The 5,884-nt window shown below is 41.5% G+C and overlaps 1 pseudogene; it reads right to left on the reverse strand.

The window, feature by feature from the left end:
* Nucleotides 1-258: 258 nt before the first annotated feature.
* LOC102851291 lies at nucleotides 259-405 on the reverse strand (annotated as a pseudogene).
* Between the last annotated feature and the right edge of the window lie 5,479 nt (nucleotides 406-5,884).

Below are 5,884 nucleotides of genomic sequence, written 5' to 3' on the forward strand. Positions count from 1 at the left end.
TTTTGTTGTTTTTTTAATTACAAAGCTACTTTTAATACTTTGGGGTGAGCCCCACAGGAATAAAAAACACTGGGAAGGGGTAGGGGCTACCTGAGAGGAAGGAAGCACAAAAGGGCCTCGCTGCAGACTCAGGGCAAAGGGAATGCCTTGGGTGCTGGGACCTGGGAGCAGAGCAGGAGGAAACGTGAGCCCAGCGTGGTGGGACTGGCTGCAGGCACACAGGCGAAGGGCAAGAGGGGCGCACACGAAGCCACAAAGCTACTTGGGTTCCTCCTTCTCCTTTGCCTTTTTCTGCTTCTGCTGCGTCGTCTCCGAGTCCCTCTGTTTGTGGGCAGTGGCGAAAAGGCGCTTTCCCTTAACCGAGTCTCTTTGCTTTTTCATAATCTTCTGGCGGGCGAGCTCGCGCTGGTTACGCGGGTCATGGAGATGGCAGCTGCCCCGGCCTGCCAAGAATGCGTCCCCCCGTTCGAGGTTTTATTTTCAATTCTGAAAACTAATAAGAATTTTGCATCAAACACACAAATATTCACCATCAATTTCATAAGAGAGTAAAAAAAAATAAGAATCATCTCTGACACCACCGTTTGATCATGTTTGCTTTCTTTAATTGTCTAAAAGAAACAAATTATTAAAGTTGTTCTTTATTCCATCTTTACCAATAAATTCCCTTCCCACTGTGATGAATTAGATGTTTGGATTTTATTTCCCCAGGAAGTACTTTCATACTTTTAAATATTTAGATACAGAGTCCACAAACTATGTATATATTCCATTCTTAAATATAGGTCTAAATTGAATTTGTACATAAATGGCTATTTTCAGATACTATTTGTAACTAATATCAGTCACATGTTTGTTTTAGCATTAGTGAATCTTTCTATGCACTAAAACATTAAAAAAGCAAATCCAGGAACACTAATAGATCCTCAACATAGTATTATAGTAAGAATAATAATTAGTGTCAAGGCAAATTAGAAAGTAATGTCTGTTATTAACAATCATACGTACCCGATTTTTTTTATGAGAAAAATTTATATTTAAAATTAGCCAGCTGGACTCAATTTAGATGATCCCAATTGTGTTGGCAACATCCAAAGCATCAAAGTCAGGAGCAAGTCAAACATAGGCCTTCTTCTCTCCATCAGGCCTAATCAAAGTGTTGACCTTGGCCACTCAATGCCACAGAGCTTCTTTACAGCTTGTTGAATTTGGTGCTTGTTGGCCTTGACATCCACAATGAACACAAGGGTGTTGTTATGTCTAGCTTCTTCAAGGCTGACTCAGCAGTCAGGGGAAACTTGATGATGGCCTAGTGGTCAAGCTTTTTTCTCCTGGGAGCACTCTTCTGGTGGTATTTGGGATGCCTTCGGAGTCTCAGCATATTAGGCCGCCGGAAGGTGGGTGACATGCGGGTTTTCTTTTTTTTGGCTGTGGATGGCCTTCAGGACCCCTTCTTGGCCTTAATGCCTTTGCTTCGGCTTCAGTTTTGGGAGGGGCAGGGGCTTCCTTCTTGGCTTTCGGCACCATCTTCATAGAAAGCCATACCTGATATTTTTATAAAATAGATTCCATAGGTGCTGATTCATAACTATAGATTGTATGTCAAACATTCATAACTCAGATCTCTGCTTGTATCTATATCTATGAATAATAAATCCTTTAGTATATTTTGAATATGCAGGCCATGGCCTTTGCAATCACTTGCTATGTATCAGAGACCTAGACAATGACTAGGGATGATAGAAGGAGAATGATGCCTTTGAGCTGTGGTGCTGGAGAATAGTACTGAATGTACCATGGACTGCTAGGAGAACAAATAGGTTTGTCCTAGGGAGGGTGAGATCAGGCTGCTCCTTGGAAGCAAAGATTCTGACATACTTTGAACATGTTGTAAGGTGGGATCAGTCCTTGAAGAGGGATGTTATGCTTGGGAGGGTGAAGGGACGCCACAAGAGAGGCAGACTTTTGATGAGATGAATTGATTCAGTGACTGGGGTAATGGGGTTAGGTGTATCAGAGTTAATAAGATTAGCACAGGATAGAGCAGGGTTTTTGCTTGTTGCACATAGGGTAGCTATGAGTCGCAGGGGCTGGTGGCACATAACTACAAAACCAACATTATTTTATCTTCACTAAGTTCTTTCTTTGTCCATCATGATGCTGCCAATTGGCCCAGTGGTGAGAATCTTTGTCTTCTTGACACTGAGCCTCAATCCATATTGAAGGCTGCAGTCCTTGACCTTCTGCAGCAAGTGCTTCAGGTCCACCTCATCAGGATGGCTGGTGAAGAGATTGAGACTGTTAAAAGCTTTAGTTTGCTTGGCTCTATAGTCAACACTCTTGGCACCAGCAGCCAGGAAATAAAAAGATGTATTGCGATGGGAAAGTCTGCTGTTAGAAACCTCTCCAAAGTACTGAAGAGCAATGATGTCACTCTGGAGACTAAGTGTGCCTGATACAGGCCATGGACTTTTCCACCACTTGCTATGTGTGAGAGAGCTGGACAATGACTAGGGAGGATAGAAGGATAATTGATGCCTTTGAGCTGTGGTGCTGGACAAGAGTATTGAATGTACCATGAACTGCTAAGAAAATGAACAGGGTCAACCTAGAGAGGGTTAAACCAGGGTGCTCCTTGGAGGCAAAGATTCTAAAACTTCATTTGACATACTTTGGACATGTTTCAGGGAGGGGCCAGCCCTTGGAGAAGGACGTCGTGCTTGGGAGGAAGGACAGACAGCACAGGAGAGGAAGATCTTCTATGAAGTGGATTGATTCAGTGACTGGGATAGTCAGTGTAAGTAATGTTGAGATTGGCACAGGATAGAGCAGAGTTTAGGGCTGTTGTGTATAGAGTCACTATGAGTTGCAGGTGACTCAATGGACATAACAAACAAGTTGTGCTTGATAAGTCACTTATGGCTATCAGTGATGCTATGAACAATAGATAGGAATCTCGCTCTGTGCCCTCTGTACTATGCTCATGATCTCCGTCATACTCAAGGCCATAGCTTCAGTCACCACATCAATGCGTCTCGTTAAGGGTCTTACTCTCTTTCGCTGACTCTCTGTTTCCCAGCACAGTATCTTTCCAAGCACAAGTTTCCAAGCGCTGGCCCCTCCTGACAGCTGCCAAAGTATGTGAGACAGAGTTCCATCATCCTCGCCTTTAAGGAAAATCCTCTGTGTGATTTCCCCTGGACAGATTTGTTTCTGTATGTTGCTGTCCGGTTTATTCAATATTCTTCACCAACACCAGAGCTCAAAAGCATCAATTCTTGGTCTTCCATTTTCAGTGTCCAGTTTTCAGATACCCAGGAAGCAAAGGTCCACAGTAGCAAGTGGCCTCATTGCAATGCATCTTCGACTTCCTAACTTCTGCTTTCGTAGGTGGGTGTTGTAAATCTAAGTCAAATGAAAATGTTGACAATGTCAATCTTTTCTTCATCTATCACTATGTTGTATATTAGTCCAGTGGTAAGGAAGCTGCTTCATTGACATTTGTGATCAACAATGCTCCAAGAAGTGTCGGTACATAAGCTGAAACATAACAACCAATTTTAGAAGTTCTCATTTATTTATGCTAAGAAAATTAGAAGGAATTATCCCAATCCAGTTGATTGGAAGCAATTCTCACTTACACCCATTCCAAAGAAAGGTGGTCAAACAGAACGTGGGCATTACATACATAACACTAACATCACACACAAGCAAAAACTTGCTCAAGACAATTAAAACATGCAATTCACACCATAGAAAATTGAAAAATATCATGCTGGATTTATAAGAAAAAGTAGAACCAGATATATCATTATTGAAAACAGATGAATTTGTGTTGAAATTTCTTTTGTTGTTGTGAGGAGTCATGAAATAGAGTACAACTCATCAAGACCCTATGAACAATAGTTCTGATCCCAACCTCACAATTTCTGATACATTTGATCCCATTACAGCAGTCACTGTGTTCATCCATCTAGTGAAGGATCTTCCCCTCTTTCACTGATTCTCCACAGGCCACCATCCACCCTCCACAAACATGATATCCCTCATCAAGGACCAGACTCTCCTAGAAACATGGCTTAAGTAGGTAAATGAAGCAAAGATATCATCTTTGCTTCCAGGGGTATTCTTACTGCACCTTCTCCAAGACATTAATGTCCTTTTGGCAGTCCATGGGGCGTCCAGTACTCTCCTCCAACACCACAGCTCAGGGATGTTTATCTTCTTGATGTTGAGATAAATCCCATGCTCAAAGTTATAATCTTCATTCTTGTTTAGTAAGTACTCAAGTCTTCTTCACTTTCTTTAGGCAAAGTTGCATCTTCTGCAGAAAGCAGGTTATTGTTGAATCTTCTTCCTGCAATCCTGATGCCACATTCTTCTTCAAAATTTATGAATTTTATAATTGTAAAATCAATCCTTAAATTTTATAAATAAGATCACACGTAACCCAACTCCTCTATTTGCTCAGCCTGTACCTGAATTGTTATAGAGAAATGATGCCCTATTTTCTGATGTCAAATCAGTGTTCCCATGTTCTATTTGGATAACTGTGTTTGGCTTTTCATGAGCACAATTAAATGTTCTAAGATTCTCATTCTTCTCAATGCTTTCCATAATTGATCCCAGAAATTCCTTTCCCTGATCAATGAAAGACAATTTGTCTCCTTTGTTTTCAGTCAAGATCAATTTTACATCACCAATGACAAACATTCTTCCACAGTCTCTTCTGAATCCAGCTTGAATTTGTTGCAGTTCTCTAACAATTTTGTGTTCCATTCATTTTTGCTCATAATCTCCAACAAAATGTACTTGATTTAAGAAAGTAAACATTCCAGTTGGGGCACTGAAAAAGAAACAGACTCCTTTATTCTTAAAAGTTTGAAGTGAGACCCAGGAGATTAGTATATAGCCTAAGCATACTTTGTCTTTGAACTATCTGTTCTGTTAATGCCCTTTCAAAACCTACAGTATCAGTATTGCTGTTATTTAAATTGAAGTAAATTTTATTCATCTCTAAATCCTGGAAAGCAAGTATTAATCACTGAAATATCTTGAGCATCTGATGCAGTGCTTAGACTAAGAGAAGACTCTTAAAATATGTTTACTAAAGAGATAGGTCTGGTGACTCAGTGTTTATAGGTTAGAAATTGCACTGACAATGCAAAGGTGGCTGTTGAATGCAAAGGTGGTGGTTGTTTCGTGTGTCGAGTCGCCTGCGACCCATAGTGACACTATTACAGCCCTGAACCCCTCTATCCTGTGCCAATCTTATTGTCTCTGACAAACCTACCCCCATTACCCCAGTCACTGAATCAATCCAGCTCTTCGAGGGTCTTCCTCTCTTGTGCTATACGTCCGCCCTCCCAAGCATGAAATCCCTCTCCAAGGACTGATGCCTCCTTGCAACACGTCCAAAATATGTCAGACGAAGCTTCAGAATCCTTGCCTCCAAGGAGCAGCCTGGCTTCACCCTCTTCAGAACGAACTTGTTTGTTCTCCTAGCAGCTCATGGTATATTCAATACTCTTCTCCAGCACCACAGCTAGAAGGCATCAATTCTCTTTCTATCATCCTTAGTCACTGTCCAGATCTCAGAGGCATACTATGCAATTGCAAAGACTATGGCCTGGATCAGGTAAACCTGAGTCTCTGGCCTGACATCATTGCTCTTCAGTACTCTGGAGAGGTCCCTGACAGCTGACTTTCCCACTGCAGCTCATCTCTTGATTTCCTGACTGCTGGTACCAAGAGTGTTGACTGTGGAGCTAAGCAAACTAAAACTGCTAACTATCTCAATCTCTTCACCATCCATACTGATGCTGCCAATTGGCTCAGTGGTGAGAATCTTTGTTTTCTTGATGTTGAGCTTCAATCCATATTA

Source organism: Elephantulus edwardii, unplaced genomic scaffold (genome assembly GCF_000299155.1).
Source record: "Elephantulus edwardii isolate Elephantulus edwardi_28Jun2011 unplaced genomic scaffold, EleEdw1.0 scaffold00088, whole genome shotgun sequence".
Lineage (NCBI taxonomy): Eukaryota > Metazoa > Chordata > Mammalia > Macroscelidea > Macroscelididae > Elephantulus > Elephantulus edwardii.